The 26,829-nt window shown below is 45.2% G+C and overlaps 1 protein-coding gene and 1 long non-coding RNA gene across 2 annotated transcripts in view; one reads left to right on the top strand and one right to left on the bottom strand.

The window, feature by feature from the left end:
* Positions 1–26,829, bottom strand: part of LOC126037140 (electroneutral sodium bicarbonate exchanger 1-like) — a 176,055-nt gene that overhangs the window by 111,106 nt on the left and 38,120 nt on the right. The window lies entirely within an intron of this gene.
* LOC126037156 (uncharacterized) lies at positions 8,788–9,846 on the top strand. The gene is made up of 3 exons (XR_007505535.1): positions 8,788–8,867; positions 9,501–9,639; positions 9,782–9,846. It is a non-coding gene; the product is annotated as an uncharacterized LOC126037156 (long non-coding RNA).

Here is a 26,829-nt window from a genome sequence, read left to right as displayed (position 1 = left end):
GATTATTTTCTTTCTTCCAAATCTCTAATTCTCGTGCCAATTGATTTCCAAAAATGGTAAGACTATTCTTAAAGCCTTGAGGCAAGACTGTCCACGTATATCGTGTTTTTCTCCCAGTCTCAGGATTTTCCCATTCCAAAGCAAAAACCTCTTGACTATTGGGATCCAAGGGAATATAGAAAAAGGCATCTTTTCGGTCCAACACTGTGAACCATTCTCATTTCTCCGTTAGGGTTGTTAACAAAGTATAAGGATTTGCTACGACCGGATGAATACCTTGTACTATTTGATTTATTGCTCTGAGGAGGTCTTGAACTAATCTATCATCTTTTTCATCAGCCTTTTAAAAGGCAAGATCGGGGTGTTATATCTGGATTCACATTCTATTAACAATTTGTATCTTAAAAATTTTTGTATTACCATTACTAACTCTTTCCGACTTTCCGGTTTTAGGGGGTATTGTTTCATTCTTACTGGATTCGATCCTGGCTTTAAATCAACTCTCACAGGTTCTGCTTTTTGGATTTACCGGGAACTTCCCAGTCCAGACGACTGGAATGACAGCATTACACTTGGACCGGTATAATCTTCTGCTTTCGGTAAACATCCTGTTAACAACAAAGCCGCTGCTTCGATACGTTTAGTTTCTGGAATTAAAATTTTAAGCTCTCCATTTTTAAATTTAATTTCTGCCTCTAAGTTCTCAAATAGACCTCTCCTTAACAGGAGTTTAGGAGAATTTGGCACATACAAAAACTGCCGAGTGACCCATTGCTTTCCTAATTTCATTGTTAAAGATTTAAAGAAGGGTCTAGTTTCTCGTTCGCTTGTTGCACCAACACCACCAATTTCTTCAAAACTTAACTCTCCCTCTGAGGTATTTAAAACTGAAAAGGTGACTCTAGTGTCAACTCAAATTCAATTTTCTGTTCTCCCAGTTTAGCTGTAACCAGAGGTTCTGCTGGGAGACTCCCCTCCGGTCCCCGTCCGATACGTTCACTTAAAAAGAACAAATCTACATATGGCACTTTATTCCATTTACTCTCTCTCCTACAAAACAACAGTAATTGCAATATAGTATTGTAACTCAAAGTTCTGTTTGTTTACCATTTTTCCTGCAGTTCACCCCAACGTGCCAATAAACATCCCAGCGGTGATGTTTCTGGTAACTTTTCATCAGCAGTTCTATTTCCTGCACTCTTATTCTTAAACAATTTTGCTAATGCCATTATACTTATATACATTCAAATACCAAATACCAAACAAATGCAAACGACAGCTGTCCCAAATAATACACAAAGTCCAACCCAGCAATAGCTTTCGCTTATGACTTACGGGCAGACGCCTAGGCTTCCACTGCAGACGGCTACCCTCCAAGCCCCAACCCTGGGAAGCTTTCGCCGCGCCTCACGGGCAGGCTTTCCAAACAAATTCCAAAGAAGCAGCGCCTTACCTTTTTTCCAGGGAACGCTGCGAGGAGCTTTGCGTGTCGAGGGTGACGGTTCTCCCCGAGAATACCTCGGTGCCGGCCGGAGCTCGATCGACACGCCATCTCGTCCAGTCTCACTCGCAAGGTCCCATCTGGGTCGCCAAAACCGTTACCGAAATCCAGAATAAAACTCCTTAACGCCAACGTGAAGTTAAGAAGCAGGCACTTTGTTTATCACAGCGCTGGGGACACGGGGGATTGCTCCTCCAAAGGCGTGTCCCACTTAATATCAAAATCCATCAGTTTTTACAGGCTTTTTCCGTCAGGTCATTGTTACCTAAGCTCCTTCCGTAAAAACGCATACTATGCTCGTTCTTAAATTTAACCGTTGTAACGATCGGTCCTGTGATTATATAACCTTATCAATATTCTTATTTTAAAACAATCATTGGTCAGTGACACTTGGCTCTGCTGACTGGCATCGTCGATACTCAAATCGAGATGGGAAGGGTAAGGGGGTTTCCAAGCAGCAAACTGGTGTCCACGACGGTTTCCTTAGTTTCCTGAAACAGAACGTAGGAAAACCAGTAACTTCCTGGTGAGGTTTCTAGGGTTAGCTGTTTCAGACTTTAACAATATTACGGTTCCTAGCGTCACGCATAACACAGCTCCTAAAGTTTCTATGGCTACGTTTCAAACTTAACAATCCTATACGTTACGCTTCACAATTTTACTTCTTAATCAAACCTAACTCTTCTATGTGATTAAATGTTGATTTCTTTACCAGAACATTTGCAACAGCTGGAGCCCAGCAGGAACAGGGGGGGCACGGCCCGACCCCCCCCAGCGCCTCACCTCCTCCTCCTCCCCTGGGCTCCCTCACAGCCCCTCGCCCCGTGCAGAGGGAGCGCAAACGCAGCCCGGAGGGCAAAGGGGCCGGCCGGCCAGCGTCTATTCAGTCAGTCGCGCGCCTATCGAGTCCTGCCAGCGAGTCTGCTCCGGGGCTCGGGGCGCCCCCCGGCGCTCCCCCTGCCCCTCGGACACCTCTGATAGCACATTTCCATACGTTCTGTATGGCACGTCGAAATATTTGGGTGGTTTTAATACTTTGTACCAGCTGTGGTTTGCTGCTAGGTGACTGTAAAAGTGAGATTTGGTAAATAATGGTTAGAAATCTTATACTAACGCTACAACTGAAACAACAGACAAAAGTATAGCCGAGCAATACTGAGGGAAGTGTTGGGGGTGAGGATGTGGAAGGCAAGTAGGAGGGTCAAGAAATGAGTGTAGTCTCAAATGAACAGAGAGCAGGGAGAAAAAGGCTTCAGTTGAGAACAAGAAGTGCTTGCCACCACACTCCCGCTTCATTGGCTTTCCTTCTGTATTTGTTATGAAAATGGTATCATAAGAAGGAAAATACTCATTAGGAATATTTTGACTTATGAAGTGGAAGTTGACATGCCTATAAAGAAGACAAGGCAAATTAGGTCAGGGCCTAGTTACACTTGAAAGTAAACAGCCGTTCTGACTGGGGAGAGTAGTTCATAGGACTACAGTCCTAATACCACCCCCCCACCCCCGCCAGCTTTTTGGAAAACGCCTAGAAAAAAAAGTTTGAAAAATGAGCTCATAGAGAAGGGGGGTGGGGGAGCCCACTAGGTGACTAAAAGCTACGTCTGTAGTTGGACAAAGCTACTCTGCGAGAGAGAAATCCATCTTCCCTCAGTGGCAGAGTAAAGGCAACAATTAGAAATCAGGAGTTGTAATAAGCTATCTTTTTAAAATCAAGTGTTGAGGCTGTCCTTTGAGCATTTCCTCATCCCATTCCAGCCAAAGTGGGTCAGATACCTTAAATAGTTCTAAGCGTCTCTTGACTAACCCAGCTAAGATTTGAAGCCGTCCATTTGTGAAGTAGGAAAATAGCCGGTTTGAATAATGCCATCATTAATCCCTGTAGCCTTAGGGTCTGGATATGGACTCTTTGACAAGCATGATGAGTTGTAGAGACCTTTTTAATGGGTGTCCCCCTTTTGCTACTAGTGTTTCTGTAGAGACCCTTGATCCATTAAGTACAGTTCTTACCTCCGGTGCCCCTCCTTTCTCTCTCCTGGTTTCAGCTGGTAATGCTCTGCCTGACTGGGCAGTGAGCTAGCGAAAGCAGATTTGAGCACCTTCTACAAGCAGAGCTTAACTTGTGCTGCTCTGCGTGCTGATGTACATCTCTTGGATTTAGATTAAACCAGATGTATGTAGAGCTAAGCCTCTGAGCTATAAAAGTGGAACGCTGTGTTAAGAGCACAAGGCTCTGCTAGCAACATTAGCTGCAGATTGGTTGATGTTTTCCTTCATCCTCTTCCATAGACAAAACCTGCTGAATTTACTGAAACAATGCTGAATTTACTGCAACAACTCTGTTTAACAGACCACTTTGTCCCTGCTCTGCAATCAACTCTAATGTCCTTTCAGAATCAGTAGAAGCACAGCCAATACATTGAACTAAAAGAAGCCAGTGTTAAATTGTCTTGTTTAATGTGATTGGGAAGCTGATGGGAATAACCTTAAGTCAAAAGTGCTGTGAAACTGAAATGGGTCCAAAAAAACTTGTGCTGTACATAGTGTCGCCCTTAGTGGATTTCAAACCTTTTCATTTCCTGGCGATCAGTTCCAACTGTCTAGCGCAATGCAAATAAGCTGTCTTCAGATAGCAGCAACTTGGATCTTTTCTTATATCCACAAGTGTTTTTTAAAGAAGTTGCTTCTAAGTTAGGTCAAGTTATCTAAAAACCATAAGCAGGATCTTTTTTCCCTCATTTATATTAATGCTGGGCAAAAGGGCAGAAGCTGATTTGGAAACCTGTAAGTGGAAGGGTGTTTTGCAGTAAGGTGGTGGTTGTTGTTTTGTTGGGTTTTGTTTTTCTCTTTTGTGGAGTCTTCGGTATTTTATTTTCTCCCCCAGTACTCCTAGGCTGCAGAACCAGCCTCCAAGGCACTATGGAATGACTTCTGCAATTAGCTTGGCTCCTCCTACGGATAGAGATTCCATTCATACTCAGAAGCTGCTTGAAGCGATGAAAGCATTGGGGGTATTTGAAGAGGAGGAAGAACTGAATCACAGGTATAACAAGACTGTAAAATTTGTTAATGTCCTGGGGTTTTTTTAGGGCAAACTTAACATGAGTTTTCTTTACAGGCTGGTCGTTCTTGGCAGACTGAATAACTTGGTCAAAGAATGGATTTCAGAACTTGGTGAGAGCCAGGTAAGGTTTTTTGATAGGTTCTTATCAAAACAGCTGAAGCCTTTTAGTTTCTTTCAAAGGCGATACTACTAGGATTTATGCTAAAGTTCAACATTTAACTTCCTTCTTAAGTATCAAGGAGATCTGTAGTAAAAGCCATTGAAATAATGTATAAAAGATCCTTTAGATGAAGACCTTCAAGTCCTTGGGGCACCGAATAAGTTTGTGAAGTGGCTCTGTCAGTTGACTTGTAGCGGTTAACAAAGCTGAAACAAGACATTGTGGGGGGAGACAGATGGTAACAGGGCAGTAAACTTGCCCCAGACAGCCTACAGCACTCAATCTAGTTTGAAATTATTACTCTAGACTTGCCTTTGGTATGGCTCTTAGATGGTGTTCATTTATGTGGGTCTGCTGCAGGGAAGACTGATAATAGGTCTTTGTTTAAACTGATGAAGCGACTGCTACAGTACTCACCTTTTTTGTTGTTGTTGTTGTTTGTGAGTTGCCAGCACTCCCTTCAGAAAAACAGAATCAGTCTATTAGACTAACAGCTCAGTATGGGAGGGAGAAGACATTGTTTATGGAGGCTGTTGTAGTCTTTCTAAGTAACTTCTATGCTAGTTAAACTTGCACGTAGGTCAACGTGTATCTTCTGTTCTCCAGAAAACTCTTTCTCTTCTACCCACAGAATCTTCCCCCTTCAGTAGTAGCAAATGTTGGTGGCAAAATATTTACATTTGGTTCTTACAGGCTTGGAGTACACACTAAAGGTAAACTTTTGGTGTCTGGTCATAGTTATAATGTTTGAAAGTGTCTTCCAACAGTAACAGAACAAATGGCATCTCTTTGCAGGTGCTGACATAGACGTGGCTTGTGTTGCTCCTAGACATGTAGAAAGATCAGATTTCTTTCAGTCGTTCTTTGAAAAACTGAAACGTCAGGAGGAAATAAAAAACCTAAGAGTAAGCAAGCTCTCTCCTTGATAGATTGTGCAACTCTGACAATAAGAATATTCCTGTTAAAGACTCCTATTGGTAGTGATTGTCTTGCAAACCAAAATGAAAAAGGGCCTTGTTTCTGAGCCCCTTCTAAAATACTGTCTACGCAGCATGAAAGTGTGGAAGTCAAGCTTTTGGTTCCCTTCCCCAGTGACTGTATGTCCGATCCGAATCTCTGTGGTTCACTTCTCCCCTACCCATGGTTTGGGAATGAGTGGGCTATAGTATCAAAAAGCAAGGTTGTGCCTAGGAGCCTTGCGTTCATCCTAGCTGTAGTAAGGGGCTTGGCAAGAAAGTAACTGCATGCAGGTAGAGGAAGGGGCAGCCTGAGAGCTAAGGAAGTTGAATGTGATGCGGAAAGGTTTCTGTCAGTACCTTTGCCATGGTGTTCCTTGGGTGTACTTTAGGACCTCGAATTCATTCTTCTCTGGTCCTGTTCTTCTCTGGCTACTCAGCCCAAGACTTTGTAGAAGAGATGCACAGTCAGCTTTGCATAAAGTCAATAGGAGCTGTGCTGTGAATGTTCAAAACTGCCTTGTAAAATGACCCTCCGGTGCATATGCTGTGTACTTTGCATATAGAACCGAACTCCTGAGAAGCGTTTCTCTCAGGCTGGTCTTCCTTGTGCAGACATTTTGAAAGACTTCACGTGCATAGCTAATGAGCCTTTGTTTAGGTGACCGAAGACAGGGTCAGTGGGCTGTGGCACAGTTCTGACGAGTGGGCTACAAAATTGAAAACTGTCCCATAAGGTAGCTGATAGCATCTCAGGCATGGTAGAAAATAAAAATACAGGAGGCTAGTGCGCGCTGCAAACGCGGACAGAATGTTCTCGATTTCTCTGGATGTTAACCAGGAGTAAGATAGCTACAGAAATCTCTTGCTTTTCTTCCTCACCACCAAGGTAAGTACCTTACAACCTCTGATACTGATGGCTCATTGTGCACTGTTTGTTCATTACAATACGTGATCAGCCTCCGGATCTCTTGGCTAAATAACTTGTTAAAGCTAGTATTATACCGTCTTAGTGCTATACCGCTTGCAGCTTATGAACAATTCTTCTGGTTTGGAAGCAACTCAGTCTTTATACTGAGTAGTTAGCAGTGTAAATTCTGCATTTGATCGTAGTTCAGGAGAAACATTAAAGTAGCAAACCATGTTTTCTTACACAGTTATCCTCTCCTTTCCAGGCAGTTGAAGACGCATATGTACCAGTTGTCAAGTTTGAGTTTGATGGCGTTGAAGTAAGCATTTTTTGGGTTTTTTTAAGTGAGTAAATTTTTTCTTGCTTTGGAATAGGATAACTTTTCCAGGGAGCTGTGACTGTGCTATTTTGGACCGCAAAGTATCCCAGGAGAAGACATTGCAGTAGAATGGGAGTTTATAGGAAAATAAGCCCCTAGGGAGCCTAGCAGGCATGGGAGCATCAGGGACATCTTTTTCTAGGCCTGTGCTGTAGACCAGGGTAGCCTGCTTGAATAGCATTTATCCCTAGGATCATGCAGAGTGGGAGCAGAGGCGGTGTCCTTGCTCAGTCTTCTTAGCTCTGCCAAGCTAGGTATCTACAGAGGGATGTGTACAGTGTAGTTCACTGTACGAATCGTGTGAGCAGACTAAATGTTTTGCTGCACATCCAAAATGAAGTGGTCATGGGACAAACAATCTGGAACATGGAAAGTGAAAGTACTCATTTGACTCCCGCCTGGGTCTGTCAGCTGCAGGAATCCAGCTATCTTGAATACATCCTATACAATGAATCAAGACCTGCCTGCTGCAGTCCCTAAAGCAAGTTACTGCTTGGTATCACTATCACAAAGAGATTTATTCAGTGACCTTTTTGTGGCCTTCATCTGGTACAGACTTTCACAGGATAATCTTCTTGCCTCAGACTGTACTAAAAAGCAGATACTTCAGGATCAAAAGGGCTTACTGCATAAAGGAAATGCTCTCTCCTTTGCTGAAGTATAGTTGAGGTGACTGAACTTAAGTCTTAATTCTGTGAATAATTTTAAGTTCCCTTTTAATTGAAACTCTAAGTCTAGAGTAATCTTTTCCAACTTAAAATGCCCTCTTCCTTTCCCTAGCTTAAAAAGAAAGGGGTGATGCAGTGAAGGCTTTGTAAATAAAATTGGGAACTTCTAGAAATTGTATTGAATCTTCTGGCAAGTAAATCTCTTGGGAGATGTATCTATAGTCACATAATTCTAAATACAGATGTTAACCACTCTTTTTAGACTTGAGTAACTGTCCCCCACCAGTGTGCTGTTTGCAAACTGCGGGGCATTCTAACGGTTGGCACTTTTTCCCTCTTAAGATTGATCTCGTCTTTGCAAGACTGTCTGTGCCAATTGTTGCTGATAATCTTGATCTCAGAGACAACTCGTGTCTCAGAAGCCTGGATATAAGATGTATACGGAGCTTAAATGGTAAGCATATTTGCACATCTTTAACAAGAAAATGTTACTAAAGTTGGTATGGAATGCACGTTACACACCCCAAGTTTCTGTACAGGATGCAGAAACTGATCCCCTGTATACTTGAGATCTGAGGAGGTGGCGAGTGGGCTTAAATTCAGCTGTTTCAAGTTGTGTGTTTAGATAGACCTGTGTTTCATGTTTCTTCGATTGGGGGGTGTGTGGTGTTCCAGTTTGCCACAGAAACTGCTTCAGGTGAATAGGTAGAGCACTTGATAGAGAAGATTGTGTGGCAGTTCATTAAAAAAAAAAGGATATTTAAAATACCTGAAGCCGAAGTTGCTCACTGTTTAACGCTGACTGGTTTAATTGTTCCTGGCTGTCGAAAGAAACCTAGCTTTCGGAATCCTGTCGAAGGGCCTTATTGACAATTGTTGGCTGTAGTCTAAAGTATGAAAAAGCTGTTGAGGGTACCAGTTACCTGAGGTGATACGGAATGTGTAACCTCTAATTTGTTATGTTATGTGCCTGTAAGTTTATGTGTAACCTCTGATTTTTAAGGTAATACAAAGCAAGTAATGCAAACTTGTTTTCATAGACTTGCAGGAGAAACTGTAAGCTATTGATCCAGTACAGCACAGAACTGACTCGTACCTGTTACCAGGAAGTGCTGTACTTCAACTGTTTTTTCTTACAGGCTGCAGAGTTACTGACGAAATCCTGCACCTAGTGCCAAATAAAGAGACCTTCCGGCTCACGCTCCGTGCAATTAAACTGTGGGCAAAACGTGAGTAATGTGATTGTTTGTGATCTTTAAACTTTCCAGAGGCACCTCGTGCTGAAAAAACAATGGCACTAGAAGTCCTTCATCTTTGGATAGCTGTTTAAATATCAGGTTTTAGTTCAAAACCTGTGTTTTAGTTTAGATTCAAGGACTGTCTGTGGGGTAGATTCTGTGTTTTTTTTTAATGGGGGTGGAGTGGGGAGATGAGGGGAGTGCCTACAAGACAAGGTGCTGCATTGCTTACCAGGAACCTGACTAGAAAGGATAAAAAGTGCCCAGTGAAGTATAAAAGCTTGATAGATAAGGAATAAGAAAATACCGTTTGCGCATGTGACTAGAGCAAGTGCTAGAAGAATGGCAGAACCTTCTTCTCAAGGGAAGTTGGAGCGAAGCAGTAGCTGTAGCAGTGCAGGCAAATTTCAGAGTAGCGGTATTTTGGGAAGTGGTGTGGTAACGATTCTTTTTCGCATCGCTGTAAGGACCAACAGTTTTGGCCTCGTTGCACTGCAAAAATAACTGACTTGGAGGCTGAAGGGTGCTAGGTATCCTATAGGTTGTGAAGGTGGTGCTGTAAATTTGAAGGACTATGCTTGGGCACGGGAAGACTACAGGGCAACGACAATGTCTGCATTGTAGGACGTGGCATTTACTCCAACGTGCTGGGATTTCTTGGTGGGGTTTCCTGTGCTGTGCTAGTAGCGAGAACGTGTCAACTCTATCCAAACGCTTTGTCTTCTACTCTGGTGAACAAGTTCTTCTTGGTTTTTTCAGAATGGTAAGAGCTATTGATGACTATTTTGATTTGCGTAAAGCAGTAACACTTTCTGAGGTGGTTCTTTATATAAGATTTAGACCAACACCATTCAGTCCTACCCTGAATTACATGGCAGAGTCAGTGCCTGGCTTTTCTTGTTTAGGGAGTGGCCAAGACCTGTATTGCTGAAACAACAGGAAGAGAGCAATCTTAACTTAGCAGTATGGGACCCCAGGGTATGTAGACATGGAATTTTGAAGCCTTGAACCTTTCTTCTAAGCTAAGCTGCTGGTGCTGAGCACAATTGTTTTAACATCACAGGTGAACCCATCAGACCGATACCGCGTAATGCCTATCATCACCCCAGCCTATCCGCAGCAGAACTCTACGTACAACGTATCTACATCAACGCGAGCGGTAATGGTGGAGGAGTTCAGACATGGTAAAGTTCTTTCCATGCTTATTAACTGCTTAAAAGGTGTCATTCTTGCAATATGAAACCACATTACCTGACTTGGTTATATTCCGTGCGGTGTTGTGCCCTTTTAGGCAGAAGAGTTCTCTGGGAAGTCTACCTGTTGCAGGCAACAAGGGAGCAGTTTTACAATGAACTGTTGTAGTAGGCGTGTATTGTGTCAAGGGAATTCCTGCTTTTTGATCTGTCAATTACTGTTCAAAACCTTTCTCTTGTAAAGTTTCTATCACGCTCTGCTAGTCTTAAAAACAAAATGGTAGTAAGGTTTTCAACCTTAATTGTAGGTCTTGCAGTTACGAATGAGATTCTCCAAGGAAAATCAGGCTGGTCAAAGCTCTTTGAACCACTGGACTTTTTTCAGAACTACAAGTATGTATGAAATCTGTTACCTGAACTTGAAATGATTGCCGTACTGGTTAGCATAGTGACTTTTAGCTTGCAGTCGAAATACAAGATGGCATTGATATGTTTGTTTTTCAGAAGCTGGAGGTAGTCATAGGAATTTTGGTAAGGATAAGTATAGGGAAGATAGAAAAACTGTTTGTGTTTTGCCACTGACACTGTTTTTATTAACAAAAATACCAGCTCTGATACTTAGAATGCAGCAGAACACGATTCTGAAGGATGTAATCAGTTTTTCTTCAGTTAATACTGTGCTGCCTGCAGGATATAATGTGTCTTGTCTGGAAGTCATTTTCTATACATTTAAGGCAGTTTTGGTTTCATTTGAAGGAATATCAAGTCCTGAGCTAGAATGTTACTTTTTCTTTTCTTCTAGACATTATATTGTGCTGACTGCTAGTGCCTCTACTAAAGAGCATCACTTAGAGTGGTAAGTCTTGCTTTGAGTGTGGGTTCAATACATCATTGACGCTCAATTCAGTGTTGCGCTTCATTTGGTTAATACAGTTCACAAAACTAAAGTATTTGACTGTGCAGCTCGGCATGGAATACAGTAGGGAGGTAAGTAGACAGTTCCTCAGCAAAACTAAAAGCTTTCTTGTAAAGGGAAGTTAGCGTAAGTTATCTTGCTGTTTAAGAAGTTAAGCTAAAGACCTAAGTCATGATGAGAAGGAACAAAGAGGGTTAGCATGCGTATGCTCTGTGCCATCTGGAGAAGCAGACTCCTTAGGAGTCTAAGGAGACTACTTACCCAAGGCTACTTCAGTTAGGAAGATGTTCTTTGTTGCAGAGACTGAAGTAAATGGGGATTACTTGATGTCATCAGATGTGTAGTGGACACTGGAGAGCTTGATCTTTTACTGACTTATAGAGCAGTGGTCTCCAAACTTTTGTGCACTCCTGTGAGCAAAACAAAAAAAAACAAGTAATTTTTGAACACATAGTTGCGGTCTATATCTACTTCTTTACAAGTTACGTACACATTACTGAAGTTCTAATCTTTTCTTCCCGGACCCAGTGGATTGTCTTGTGCACCCCCTGGGGTACATCCCCCTCCGACACTTTGAAGACGACTGTTGTAGAGCCTTAGAAGGCTTGGTTTCATAGCTTTTTTACTGGATGCAATATTTAATTTAGGACTAGATTGCACTCAATGCTAAGTTGCTCTGGTAATGTAGTCTGCCTGTTCCAGAGCCTACTTTTCTCCAGTGAAGTGAAACAAGGCTGTTTAATCGGGGTGAAACCTGACCGTCTGCACAGAGTACCTGAATGGTGATAAATAGTGTTTACTACGTTTTAATCTAGTAGTGTGCTCAGGCATCTTGTGTTTAGTGCTGGAAATGATCATCTCGGCATGCTTGGTAGTGGATAGGTAAATTGCAGGAGTGCTGATCTACTTTGTGAAAGGTAATGTGAGAACCCCTTCAACTGTGGTTAGAGAAAATGACTGCTGCTGACGTGGTATTTGTCACTGTCTCAAGGCAGACATGCCAGTAATAACTTGTTGAACCTGTGTGAATGGGGTGACTAACTGTGAGTCTTGAAATAAGGGGAAACGGTGAGGAATTAAGGTACTGTAATGTGTGTGGTGTTCTTTTTCTGAAGAAATGAGTGCTTTGCCTGCCTTGCTCAAGTAAGCAAGGAAAATAGCTGTGTGTACCAGACCCCTGTTCTGAGGGCACCTTGGTTATACTTCAGGGTTCGGCTTGCGGTCTAAGGCAAATGATTGAATTCTTGAGCTACCTCTGAAAGACACTTTATCTCCTGTTTAAAAACAGGTCTAGTAGGTAATACCTCTTACCTGAACTTGTTAATGTGTTCGCTTAAAAATCGTGTCAGCTACAGCTTGATGTCAGTCGCAGTTAGGTATACAACAAGGAGTTCTGGGCAGAGGGCTTAGAGCCAAATAGTTTTTAATGTGAGATGTTTTAAGTGGAGAAGGCTTATTGTATCTCACAATAAAGATGAGGAAAGTTCTGGCTGCAGTAAAAGCTGACGTTTTTGCAGTGACAGAAATGGCAGCAAACGGGGCTTAGTTTTGCATCTGGGAAAATGAAAAGCAGAAGACAAACTTGCTTCCGTTTGCTATAAGAACAAGTTTAGTTCACCAACTCTTGAATGGATTTGGGAATAGATGGCACATCTCTGTTGTTCATCAACATAAGATACTTGTGAAGAACGTACAGAGTTCTGACTGCTTTCAAGGGTAGCAGTGTTTTAGGTAGAAGGGTAAAATGCCAGTACTTCATTTAAAAGAATAGCCTTGGTGGTCATGATACATTTCTTGGGTAAGTCTCTGATGAGACTGTGTTGACTGGATCGTTTGTTTATTAAAGGAACGATATTTTTCAGTTTGGCTGGAAGAGGGTAAACTCTTTTCACAGATCAGTCTGCAAGAAGAATAGCATCTTTACTCAGGTGTAATGGAAGAGTTGTGCTTGAGCCTTTTCTAAACAGTTGTTCTCCTTGATCTTTGGGGTAAAAAGGAGCTTTGCTGCACTTCAAAATGCAGCCAGAGGTGCTGGGAATCTGCTTCTTGTTGACATTTTCATCATAGGTTATATGTTGAAGTGTTGTGTCTGACCTGTTAAGAGTACAAGTAAAACTTACTTACTGCCTCTGTCTTTGGAAACTTTGAAGCTCCAATGTCCCTGAAAACATCTCCAACTCCAGTGTGTGTGATATAAATATCTAGTATCTGCTGAGCTGAATGAAACTTACTACTTACTTACTGACTGGTTAGCATTTTTGGTATTAGCATTGTATTATAAGAAGGCAGATAACTACTGTGCTGGATACAGTCAAAAATGAGTAAATGTCTCTTGTTCTTATCAGGATTGGCCTTGTGGAATCTAAAATTCGTGTGCTGGTTGGAAACTTGGAGAGGAATGAATTTATATCTATTGCACATGTAAAGCCACAGTCTTTCCCTGGCAGCCGAGAACTTTGTAAACAGTGAGTTTCATTACTTTTCTGAACTAGAGTTTGGCCCATGTATTGTACCTCGTTTATATTCCTTCACCTCAGCTTACCTGTGAGAGATGTTCAGTTACGTACCTACTGTTTTGTAGGTAGGAGGTCTGGCGGGCAAGGTTCTGAGCATGTAGGATCTTTTTAAAGAAGGGAGAACTTGAGGGAGGAGTTCTCGGAGAACTTGAGTATGGGCTGACTCCAATCTTTAGCTGCTGCGTACAACTAAACTGTTTTGCTTAATCCCTTCTTGAGAGTAGATGCTAGCACCCAAATAACTGGCATCTGTGCATAAATGATAGATTTGTGACTCTGTCTTTTTAGGAGTGGATATGTGTCAATGTGGTTTCTTGGAATCGTGTTTAGGAAAGCGGAGAATGCAGAAAGTGTTAACGTTGATTTAACGTGCGTTATACAGTCATTCAAGGATACAGGTAAGCCTCTATTTTGCTCTAGTCTCGTAGGGTTTCGATTTTTAATTCTAGTGCAAGTTGCTTCACAAAGTGAATTGTGCTTCCTTCTGGTATTAGCTATTAGCTATTTCTGTAGAGCGTGACACGTAGAAGATTAGCCTTAGAAACATACTATTTTGACACTTTGGCAATGTAAGTCCACCTTGAAACAGAAGTGTGTACTACAGCCCTATGTACCATATCCCATATGTGAAATAACAGTTCTGCAGATCATAGTGAACGATCAGAAAGGAACTGCGATTCCTGAAGTGGACAGTCAGATGTGAAGCCAGGAGAGAGATGCCCGTTTACTGGGTGTAGCTACACTTGTCAAAAGCAGTTGTCAGTTACTGAACTTTGGAAGTGGGAATTAACTGTATCAGGCTCTAAAATAAGTTGTGAATGCCTGCTGACAGTATTGTTTCCAAAATAACAGTTTCTGTACGATACCATCCCAGAACTTTGAAAGGCAGTGAGTGGTCACATTGTAATGACATGCAGTCTTGCACGTCAAGCTCCGTGTTCATCTTCCTTTATTCCTTTTGATAGTGTATTGGTTTTGTTTGGCAAGGTTTTGGTAGCGGGGGGGGTGGGGGGGGTTACAGGGGTGGCTTCTGTAAGAAACTGCTGGAAGCTTCCCCTGTGGTCGAGAGAGAGCGAGCCCATATTAGCCGGCTCTGAGACAGACCCGCCGCCGGCCAAGGCCGAGCCAATCAGTGATAGTGGTAACGCCTCTGTGATAACATTTTTAAGAAGGAAAAAAAAGTTGGGACGGAGAGAAACTGCCGCCGGAGTGAGGAGTGAGAACATGTAAGAGAAACAAGCCTGCGGACACCAAGGTCAGTGAAGAAGGAGGGGGAGGAGATGCTCCAGGCGCCGGAGCGAAGATTCCCCTGCAGCCCGTGGTGAAGACCCGGGTGAGGCAGGCTGTCCCCCTGCAGTCCAGGGAGGTCCACGGTGGAGCAGATCTCCACCTGTAGCCCGTGGAGGACCCCACACCGGAGCAGGTGGGTTCCCGAAGGAGGCTGTGACCCCGTGGGAACCCCGCGCTGGAGCAGGTTCCTGGCAGGACCTGCGGATCTGTGGAGAGAGGAGCCCACGGAGCAGGCTTTCTGGCAGGACTTGTGACCCCGTGGGGGACCCGTGCTGGAGCAGTGTGCTCCTGAAGGACTGCACACCGTGGAATGGACCCATGCTGGAGCAGTTCGTGAAGAACTGCAGCCCGTGGGAATGGCCCACGTTGGAGGAGTTCGTGGAGGACTGTCTCCCGTGGGTGGGACCCCACGCTGGAGCAGGGGAAGAGTGTGATCAGCCCTCGTCCTGAGGAGGTGAAGCGGCAGAAAATAACGTGTGATGACCATAAACCCCATCCCTGTCCCCCTGTGCCGCTGGGGGGGCTTGGTGGTGAAATCCGGGAGGGTAGTTGTGCCCGGGAAGAACGGAGGGGTGGTGGGAAGGTGTTCTGAGATTTCATTTTACTTCTCATTACCTTGCTCTGGTTGATTTGTAATAAATTGAGTATGTTTTGCAAATTCAGTCTGTTTTGCCCGTGACGGTAATAGTGAATGATCTCTCCTGTCCTTATCTCGACCCGCGAGCCTTTTGTTATATTTTCTCTCCCCTATCCAGCTGAGGATGGGGGAGTGATAGAACGGCTTTGGTGGGCACCTGGTGTTCAGCCAGGGTTAACCCATCACAGATAGATGCAGAAATAAAGTCATATCGCAAGCGTTGTTAGATAATGCTAGAATAAAGGGGCTTGGGGGTGAGCAGTCATTTGAAAGTACAGGTCTTTGGTTCCAAAGTCTGTTTACTTCTTCCCAAGCTGACTGCTCTTGTGCCTTTCAGAAGTGCACGTGTGCTGTGAGGCTTATGCCTTGCTATCGTAACGACAAACTAAGGAAATCGGGTTACTCTTCGGGAGTGACGAGTGTGTTTGGACAAAAAGTTCTAAGCAGTGGACTCCTTTAAACTCTTCATCAGTGCAAACAAACATTTCTCCATGGTACCAGCATGAGCTGTGTGTTGTGTTGCTCAGACAACATGAGTAAATGCAGTAAAAGCGGACCTTCTTTTTAGCTCATGCTTTGGGATATGAGACAAGCACAGAAAAAAGGCATCAAAACGCTTGTCTGAGTTTCAGGCCAGGTGGGGTGACTTCCTCAGACTTGCACTGTTACCCGAACCGATGCTTGTCTTGTACGTTACATCCAGTGGCACTGTGTTTGAATGTTGTGGCAAATGTAAATCATGTCAACAACTTTGACAAATACCCAATGCAAACATTCCCACTGAGCTACAACACTAAATTTCCCGTTAGTTTACAGCCAGGCTAACCACCTCAATGTGCTAAAGGAAGGTATGAAGATTGAGGCAGCTCATGTGAAGAGAAAGCACCTCCACCATTTTTTGCCTGCAGAAACCTTACCGAAAAGAAAGAAGGTATATTAAAAATTGGGCTCTTCTGGCAATATTTTTTTTTTCCTTTAATAATTACTTGAAGACTTCATTATTTTGATGTTGTTGTTTCAGCAAAGCATGCCAGGTACTAGTCAAAATGCTGGTGGGCTTCAGCGCAAAAGGACTTCTTCAGATGGAAGCTGTTTGGACAGTTCCAGAGACACGGGCTCCAGAACACCGGAAAATTCCTCTTCATCACATAAGATTGCTAAAGTGGACACCTCTCCAGCCGAGAGAGAAAGGTTAGCACCATAACCTTAAAGCTGTGAAGAAGCTGCTTTTTAACTGACTCGCGATGGGAATGAGGTCTGGGATTTCTTGGTTGAATCTGTGTTGTTCATAAGCACGTGGAGGGCTCTAATGGCTTCAGGAAGAAAGCTGTCATCTCCTTTGGGCACGTGGGGGGAGGCAGGTTAAAGAAATCCTTGAAAAAATGAATTTAATATCCATGAAGACATGTCGGAAGAAAGGAGAAGTGGATACCGGAGGAATTATTTGGTCTTGAATGTAGATCTCCTTGGGTTAGTGTGTAACTTGAAGCCGGAGTGTTTTCCATGTAGGTAATTTTGTTCTTTCTAACAAAAAGTATGGTTAATGCCAAGCAGTATGATGTTCTAACGAAGTGCTGATCTTGATCACAGCAACACTAGAGCTGCTGCTGCCTTGGTGCAGCAGTATGAGAACTCGGGCAGTAAAAGTGTGTGTCACTTCCTGGGAGGTCTGCTTGTTCATAAGCTACTTCAGCCCAGGAGGAATATGTAATCTTGAGAGTAATAGCCCAAGAGTACCAAATGTGTAATGCCTGCTGTGTTCAGACCATTTGGTACTGGAGGAGTGGCACTAAAACTAAAATAAAATGGGATGCCCGTATGGGTAGAGCAGATCCATTCATGGAAAGCAGTACAGAGTGCTGGAGGTACTAAGCTGGAAGACAGTGCAAGTACATAGAGACTGACTAAAGAAAACGCTGAAGTTTAAATTTGCGGTCTGAAGTTCAGCGGTCAAAATGAAGATCTCGTGCTAGATTGCCTGGGAGTTTGTTGTTTGGTAGAGCTGTGACAATGAGCTAAGAAGACAGACATTTGTCTTGCATGGGCTTTCTGGAAAGGAAATGTATAGTATTTTACAAACGAGCTTTTTATAACTCTAGCATCTGACTCTTACAGAAATGCTGCGCACCAGAAATCTAACGGTGCTAACAAGAGAGAGAAGCTACCTCGTGTAGCTGAGCCATCAGTGTCTAAGGGACTCTCCATTCCTGTTACTGATTCAAGTATGTATTGACGTGGTGGGTGGAATGCAGTCTTTAATTTCACGGCTGAACTCTAGAAGCGCGGTGTCTCTTACAGAAGTGGAGGCTACAGTTGCAATAAGAACATTGGGACCTCCAGTTGGTAGCACCATTCCAGGACGTAACACAGTTTCTCAACCAGGAGGACGTTTTGTCCAAGGACAGCATGAATTAAGTGGGACTGGAATTACAGATCCTAAGAACAGTGCACCTAAACGACCTTATTCAGTGACCACTGAAGGACCTCATTCACCTCCATCAGAAGAACGCCCCAAAACACTAGCAGATGGAGAAAAGGTAAGGAAGGGGGGCTAGGCCAGGGAGGGTTTGAAGTAGAATTAATTCTTGATGTACAATGCATGACATAACTGAGAAGAAATGCATATATACATCCCCAATGGATTCAGGAATCTAAATTTAAGCATAATGCTAGTTTTACTAGGATGTAGGTGTGAGAAATTGTCTTGAACGGACTGTATAGCTATTAAACAATTTTTTTTCCCTGAGATCTGGCACTAGTGACTGGTTTTGGTCTGGTGGCAGGCTCTCTAAATACTACTGTACTTGTATATTACTGCACTGACCCATTGCTCAATGAACTGGAAGCAGTTCTTCATTCAGAAAAAACCCAAATCTCAAAAGGAAGAGGACATGAATGTTATAAATGTAGACGTATGAGCTAATCTTGTTCTGGCAGATGATTTTCGAATGCCTCTTGATAGTTTTGCTGCTTTAGAAATCAGCAGCCTACTCAACAGGTTGTCCACTGCTGAAACGACCGTGTGGAGTTGCTTGTTAAATCTGGGTTTTGTGGGAGCTTTTGATTAATGCTTGATTTGTTTTCTTGCTATACATAACTCTCCTTAAACAGCTGTTTGTGTGGCTTGACCTCTGATTTGAGGCAAAGAACAACTAGAAAAAACTCCATTTTGACACTTGTAAAGAATCAGCTTGCAGAACTGTTACCTACTATTGAATACTTCAGGTACAGATTTCAAGGTTTGGGTAGTACGACTTCTTGCGAGGCTTGAGATTCCTGTGCGGTAAGGGGAGTGTTGTCTAAATGTTGTTTTAAGAATGGCCACTAACACAGTTAATGTGTTGACTGGAAGCTGTACTCAAATATGAAGGTAACTTCAGTATAGCAATTATTTTGAGTCTGTGTATTCTGTTCTTCTAGTTAACTGGCCAGGATTCAGCATTCAAAGGCGGCGGCAGTCCAGAAGATGTCAGCAGCAGATCTACAGACAATGTAATTAGGAAGGGGTTTTACTCGGTGGGCTAACTGAAAAGCTGAATGGACTCTGCTAGTGCCTAGACTACTTCACATCAATACTCTACGCGTTTATTGATGTAAACAAAAATATGCTTTTTAGTTTAACTTCTTTCAGCCTTCATTTCCCAAATATGTTCTTGTAAGAGTTATCCCTATTAGTCTTTTTAAAAGTCTTGACTGTCACTAGCTGAAACAGCTTTGGAAAAAGCCACAAAAACCAAGCTGCCCTGTGACTTGGATTCAGAATGTAGGTAAACAGGTTAACTAGTTACTGCAACCACATTGTGGTGTCAAGTGTGTCTGAACGTGCTTGTATTCATTTGTGCTTTCCTAGTGCATGTGCATATATTGTTCTTCTCCTAAACTATTTTCCCGGTTGGCACATACACTCCTGGGCATCTATCACAATGGTGCTCAGCTTCCTCAGCTAGCTAGTCCCCTGCCTAACACGGCCACGCGCTACACAAGTATTGCCTCCCATGGAGGCCCATAAATAATTGTGGTATTGAAGACAACGCAGCAGAGGATGCTACCAAGGTATGGAGATGATAGACGTGTCCCATGCCGTTGTATCTGATTTTTGTCTTGAGACTGCTCCAGCATGAGACTTGAGGGCTTTTTTTGTTGTCGCTGGGTAGGAAAGCTAAACTCGGAACACACAGCTTGAAGATGTACTTAAACATTGCAATAGCCAAGGCTGTTGTGGCACTGCTACCCACCTGCAAGGGAGAGTCTTGAAAGGAATTGGCATGCAGAGAGTGTTTTCAGATAAACCCTGAAAGCTGTTCTACGTGGTTACATGAAAACTTGTAGTAGTCTGAAGTTCCGGTTCTGTAAACTGGTAACACTGCTTACCCAGTTAAGTGCATGAGGGTTTTTTGAGGGGTGGGGAGAAATTCTGATCCCATGAAACAAATGTTGTGCTCTCTCTCTATTGTAACTTCTTTATAACTTGGTGTTTTTGTAAATGAAGTTGTATGTTTTTCCAGAGAATTTTCGTATGTACTGTAAAATACTGTCTTCCAAAAAGATTTTTTTTTAAATTATTATTAATTTTTTTTAATGCACGTGGGATCTGCTTAAAAACCTCAAACAAGTAAACCAAATGTAAGGCGGGCAGGGCAGTGCCAGAAAAAGTATGTTCTACAAAATGATGATGTCATGGTAGAGTAAATTTGAGGAGACTAGGAACACTGCTTTCCTGCTTCTAGTATTTCCAGGTTTTGAATTAACACCCTCTGAATAGTGCAGCTTGCAAACTGCGCTGACAGCTGAAGTCCCATTTTGCTGTGCGGACAACAGATACCCCTGACTTCTTTTAAAATTAGTTGCTTGGCTTAAACCGCAATTCTGAGCTCTGATCATTTTAAGCATCCACCTCAAACCCTAGTGACAAGACCGAAGGGGCATGTAGCTACCTTGCACGGTCTTCATTCTCCAGCATTCCCCCTACTGCTGGTATTCCAAACTTGTGGAGAAAGCATGACCATGACCGTATACTTACCTTTTTTCCTTATTACCTCTGGTTTCCAGCTTGCTTCAAGTGCAATTCATCTCTTAGAAAATGTGCCTTAGTGGGTTTGAGAGGTCTTATTCCTCCTTATCCCCTCGAAAAAACCCCAAAACTTAAGAGTGCAAGGCTTACGTTTACTCACAGGTTAAAATTAAGAAAGAGAACCTATGTTACTTCAGTGGCTTTTAGCAGAGCTACACCCTGAGTTTATAAAATGGTTACCTTGGTTTTGTGACCTGGGTTAAAACCATGGTCTTTCAATACTGTCAAGTCTGTGTACTAGTTACAGTAGGTATACAACTTCAGCACTTGTGTAAATAAAACTCCATCGTTAATTTGAAGGAATTAAAGCTGAAGTAGGTGATAAGATAAACGGCAAAGCAACTATGAAAAGTGTTTTGTAATGGCCTACAAGCCTGTAATATTACCATGCTTTTAAACAAATTCTTCCACTTGACCTGTTAAAGGCTGTTGTGCCCTTAACCTCTAGTCAGCACATGCATTTCTGCAGCTGGTCTCAAACTAACCTAGCTAGTTGATATCAAAGTATATGCCTGTACATGGATTTATTTTTTTTAACTCTTGCTTTGCAGAATTATCTTCTAATTGTGCTTTGTTGTTGTTGTTGTTGTTTTTCCCCCCCTCACTCTTAGGGTGTTAAGAAGAAGTTTAGGAAGAAGTCAGGTTACTAGTTTCCTGGACTTGATCCAGCATGGGTCAGATTACACGCTTTATTTTAATGTACCCTGACTCAGCGCTTGGCCGCGTGCAGAGAGATGTTGCTGTTCTGGAGTTTCCCTGGCTATTGCAGAGGTTGGATGCTGCCCCAGCACTATGCAGATTAGATTACAGCTGTTTTAAATAAAGTTCAAACTGCACCAGTTCAACTGAAGTGTTTTCCTTTGTTTATGGAGCAAGTCTTCTGTCAAAGTGATTGAAAGGCAAGTTCCTCATGCATAAAGACTCCTCTCCCTACAATACTCAGAAGGAAGCAGCCCAAGCTAGAGACAGTATTGCCAAGCGTGGTTCCTGTCCTTTAGGGTGAATCCCTCCAGCAGGCTTTTCTATGCTCTGGGAAACATCTGCGGTTATAACTTTGCAGCTGCTGTTGGCTCTAGCAGTCCTGTCTGAATCTGGTCCAGCGCAGGTCACCAAGAGTCAGTGCTAGAAGCAGCGCTTCTTAGCTGTTAGCAATTGCATCATCACATCGCTTCCTGGCATAGTGTCTTATCGCTGATCATCTGGGGACAGAGGTTTTTATTCATTTGCCAGATGGAGCTGGTAGTAGGGCAAGTTCTTTCTGGAATACCTGAAGGAGAGAAAAGCTGTATGTGGCCTTCTTTCTCATTTTTGTTTTTACTGAAAAGCAAAGCAATCGGTGCTAGCTTTGCAAGATCCTCAGGGTTATCGACAAACCCCAGGTAAGTAAATGCCTAAACTAAAACAAACCCCAGTAACAAATGCATTGTTTTCTCTTGCTTCTGCCACAATACATCCCCCTAAGACCCTAAACCCAATACTGAATGTATTTAATTGTGATTGTGCTGAACACAAGATGACCAGAGCCAGAAAATACCTTGGACTTGAAGGTGAGGGAGGCTCCTTGATGCCAGACTTCCTGCAAACTTTGCTGTTTTCTGTCTGCTTTCTTAGCTGGTTGCTGTGTGTGTGGCTTGGAGGTCCAGCTGGAGGGGGTGAGGGATGCATGATCAGTCTCCTTAAAGAGGAGCAGCTCTGCGTTGAGATTGTGTACGGTTAGTAACTTTGAGCAAGACGTTCCATTGCAGGAATTAACGTCTCCTGTGGTTTTACTTGTTAGGTCTAAGCAAAGAAGTGGTTCATGTGAAGTCGCCTCCGCTTCTGCTACTGCAGTGGGTTGGTGTAACTTCTTGCTACTGCTTCTGCAACTGCAGAAACTAGAGAGAGCAAGTAATAGAGGGGTTGGGGGGTCCAGCCGCAGCCCCCTGCTTCCTGGCCAGCTCTGCTGTTGCTCTGCCTTTCGTCGAGTGCTGCGGGGCCAGGTTGGACTAAGCAGAGTCCAGTGGGGTGTTTTCCGAGAAGGAGGCGAGGGGTGGGCTGTTGAGCACTGCCTGCTGCCTCCTAGCATGCTGGTCAGCATGGACTCCCTCCCCTTCCCTGTGCCTGAGGGTTTCTTCAGCCACCATCTACCCCTGGGGTGCCCAGCTCCGAGCGTGGCCCGAGTATGACTACCTGTGGTTGGTAGTCGGTTTGTTTTGTGTTTTCAGGTTTTCTTCCTTGGAATCATGTTGTCCACAAAGAAATGTCATTATCCATCCCATTTCTAATTCAGTATCTACCGATCTAGTGTGACCCAGAGCCTGTGTGAAGGAGGAGCCGCCCCAAAGGATCCTGCAGCGACCTGTTTGTCCACAATCCTTTCTCCGAGTCCACTTCTGGAACTGCAGGGGCAGTGCTTGTGTGCAGAGTCCCGGAACAGCAGCACTGCCAGGGAGCCCCAGCGCCTGCTGTGTCCAGAGCTGCTCTTTCCACTGCCACACTCTCCTCCTGAGCCCTTCTGGTGTTGTAAGGCCGGAGTGCTCCAGCAGCTTGGCCACAGTTCTCCCGTGTGGCCATCCTGTGACAGCAGGCAGGGAAAGGCACTGGGCACTGCTGGGACAGAGCTCGCCATGCTCCAGAGCAGCATTTGCGTCATGGAAGGAGACCCCCTCAGGGCAGTGCCTTAAGGCTTAGGTCTTCTTCCAAAGTTTCTCTCAAGAACATGCAGGCTCTGGCCATGTCCACCAAAAATTACCCTGTCCCGTATTTTTAAGCTGCTTTTTAAGCTCCAGACTAGCTGAACGAGAAGACATCCACTGTACATTTAATTGAGAAAGATGTACGCAAGACGCACCAGCTGGGGACTGATGCTGCCAGCAGGTTCAGCACCCCAGGGGAAGAGGAGGGCAGCCACCCTCTCTGGCTGGAAGCCTGTCGGGGCTTCAGCGTTTCAGCTTTGGTGGCCCCAGGCTGCTGCGGAGCCGTAGTCCAGTCTCTGGGGCTGCAAGGACCCATGCCAGGGGCTGTGTGGACGGAGCTGGGTAGGGGCAGGGCTGCAGGAGGTGATTGCAGGGCTCTGACCCCAAGCAGAGTGGCTGCAGCACTCGCGTTTGACCCCCAAACCTTGCCTCATCAGTGCCTTTACGGTAGCTGGAGATCCTCATACTTACACATGAGGAGTTGCAGGCGTGATCTGTACCAGCAGTGGCTTAGGAACCCGGACCGGGGCTAAGCCCCAGCAAGAGCCTTTGCACAGAGCTGTTGCTCTGCAGCTCCCCGGCTTGCCTCCCAAAACTCCTCATCCAGCAAAACCTCCCACGCTTATGCGGAGCTTTGATTCTCGGGGCTCCGCTGTTCCTCTTGCTGATGCTAATGCCCTTGGTGGCATCAGTTCCCATAATCACGGATTGCTATGTAAAATATTTATTGCAGGACTGACCCTTTTGAGATTGTTATCCTGGATGAAATGTCACAAATGACCGTATGGAAGGCTCTCACTTTGAAGACAGAAACCCTTTGAATCCAGGGAGGAAAAAGGTAAAGGATTGTACGTGAACGTGACCGTGCTCCTCAGCAAGCGACGGCGCACACCTACGCTTTTCCCACGCTTTGGCCGGCAAGGCTGAGCAAACGGCCTGTCCCTGGGAACAGGCAGGGAGGTCTGTGGCACGCAAACCAGCTCCTCTCTGCTGGGGTGGTCCCCCGAACAGGGCAACATCAGCAGCAGCTGGCAGGTCTTCCACTGATGATGCTCTCCCTCTTTTTCTCTTCCCTTCGCCTTTCCCCACTCCCGCTTTTCACGTTTAGGAATCTTGACTTTGAAGGAGAGGAGTGAGAGCGTGACTCGGGGATGTGCCAACGCAGACAGAGGGAGAAAGCGCTTTGTTTCAGTTGGAGGATTCCCATTAAAGCCATGCAGATGTTTTCAGTTATCCTTGGTGTGCTTCAGGCATTCAGTATCTCTAGACCAGCAAGCTGAGGGGAACATCACAGTCAAGGGGAGTTTGGTGGTGTTCAGTCTGTGTGTGTACGTGTGTGGGGGGGTGTGGGTTTGTAGTGGTAGAGGGACTGCTACTGCTTTATCATTCAGTGCTCTTCTTTTAATACCTAATTCCTCCTCTTTGTTTTCCTTCTCTTTTTTCCAAATGTAAACTGGGAATGTCCAAAATAATTTTCTGTTATATTTGATGCATTCTCCACTTTCTTCTTCATCACGACCAGGTTTTTGGTGTGGTTTGGGGTCCTGGCTTTAATTCACTCTTATGTCTCTTACTGGTACGAGAGGGATGCCCTCTGTGGCAGGGCAGCATAGAGAGCGTCCGAGCAGTTGGCCTAAGGTGAAAGAAAAGCATTTGCTCCCTGCGCTCCAGTTTTACCTCTCTTGGTTGGTTTGGTTTTGGGTTTGTTTTTTTTGCTTTGGCTCTGCCATCAGCCTGGGAGCTGCCAAATGCAGAACTGCCACCTTCTTGTCCCCTGGCTGTAAACTGCATCTAAGGGAGCACTTCAGGTATTTGATTTTGAATACACCATATGGTCACAGGAGCGGCCAGATGAGACCTGGGGCTCTGTGTCCCTGGGCTGCTCCCTCTGTTGTTTCTCCACTTTCCTTCTGTATTGGATCTGGATGAGTTGGAGTTCCTTTACCTGACAGCAGCCCTCGTAGTGCTGTGCTCTGTACTGGTAGCTAGAAAGCTGTTGATAACACAGCAGTGTTTTGGCCATGGCAGACAGCCAGAGCACACCCACACACCCAGGCATCCTCCACGTGGAGGCCACTTCCCACCTTGGCTGGCCAACGCAACGCGCTGCCTACCTTCTTCAAGGACGTCAGCGGTTTGATGCTGACGAAGCCCATCTTGTTCTTCTGGACATGTTTCAGGAGGAAAGCATCCTTGGCCAGGTTCTCGTCAGAGAGGTGGAATTCCACCCTGGACACAACCCTCCTGGCCAGCTGCCGGTCAGGGACGGAGTAGCTGCAGTCCAAGAGATCAGCCCCGAGAACATCGCTCGCATCACAGAAGCTCCCGGCAAAGCAGCAGGGACACGGGTGTGACTTGGTGGCCTTTGGGATGTGCAGCACTGCCCAGTCCCAGCCACAGCAGTGCAGATGGCAGAGTCTTGAGGAGCGGGGTGGCTCAGCTGCGCTCTGAAATGAAACGGAGTTTTATACTTTTAGAAGCGCGCTTGCCTTCATGCCCCCAGCATTCGTCCCTGCCACAAGTTATGCGGCACATGGCCTTGCACAATCTTGCAGCCAGAGGTGCCTCACGAACAGAGCGCAATCTCTTTGATTACCAGGATACAGGCCAGGAGGGATCTTTGGCCTCCGGTTCACGGCAGTTGTCCTGACTCCCCCAGGCCACACACTGTTCACACAGCGGGAGCGAGAGGCCTGTGTCCTTGGTACCCTTGGGGTGTCCTTGCTAGCGCCGAATCCTCCAAGCACGAGGAGGGGATGTACTAACCCCATCCCTGGCATCCCGTAGAGTGCAAACAGCCCCAGCGCCCCGACACCGGATGTTGGGCAGAATCCAGTCCTTTTCTGGGAGCACGCGGCGGCGGGTACCGTCTCCTCCGGGGTGTCACGCACCCAGGGAAAGGGCCACCCCCTCCCAGGGGGATCCAGAGCTGCTGCTTTTCCCAGCAGGAGACTGAAAGACCTGACAGCACTACTGGAGCGAGGGCTGGGGGAAAGCGTGCCACCGAGCGACACCGCGTGACCTTCCTTCATGCCCTCGAGGTCCTTTTTCCTATTTCTGCCTCGCTCCGGTCAACGCAGCGAACAGAAGCGCGGGCAACGGTCACAAAGGCATTTGCCATCTGGCGCAAGGAGGCTGCGGCTGCAGCTTGGTCCCCGCTTGGCTCGGCTGAATCAACTTGTTGTTCTTCCCCCACCGGAAAAATACTGTTGAAAGCCAAGAGCATTAGCACCCGCATTCCTTCCGGGGAGACGCCAAAGAGTCCTTGGCAGCCAACAGCCAGAAGGGACCATGGCGCGGCCACCAACGCAGCTCCCACTGCCTGGGCCCTGTGGCCCCCCGGCGCCCCAGCTTTTCCAGCCATTCGTGCTCCCCAAAACTTTCTACCCTCGAGGTAGGGACCGACCCCAAGCCCTGCAGCCCAGGGATGCTCTTGGGGGGCAAGAGCAGAGGTGACCGCCGGCCATCGCTCCTGTCTCATTCTCTTAGGCTCAGCCAACCCGTGCCGCCTGCCCACGCGGGAGCAGCCCTTCCCTGCAGCCCGGGCACCCCGGGCCCCCCAGGCACCACCAGCAGATATGGCACCCCAGTCTGCTCTGGCACCTTCGCCATCCCCATCACACCCGTTCCCCCGGCACTTTTCGCATGGGGGTTC

This window comes from Accipiter gentilis, unplaced genomic scaffold, assembly GCF_929443795.1.
Source record: "Accipiter gentilis unplaced genomic scaffold, bAccGen1.1, whole genome shotgun sequence".
Taxonomy (NCBI): Eukaryota; Metazoa; Chordata; class Aves; order Accipitriformes; family Accipitridae; genus Astur; species Astur gentilis.
The sequence above is the reverse complement of the archived record's forward strand: the minus strand, read 5'-3'. Positions and strand labels throughout refer to the sequence as shown.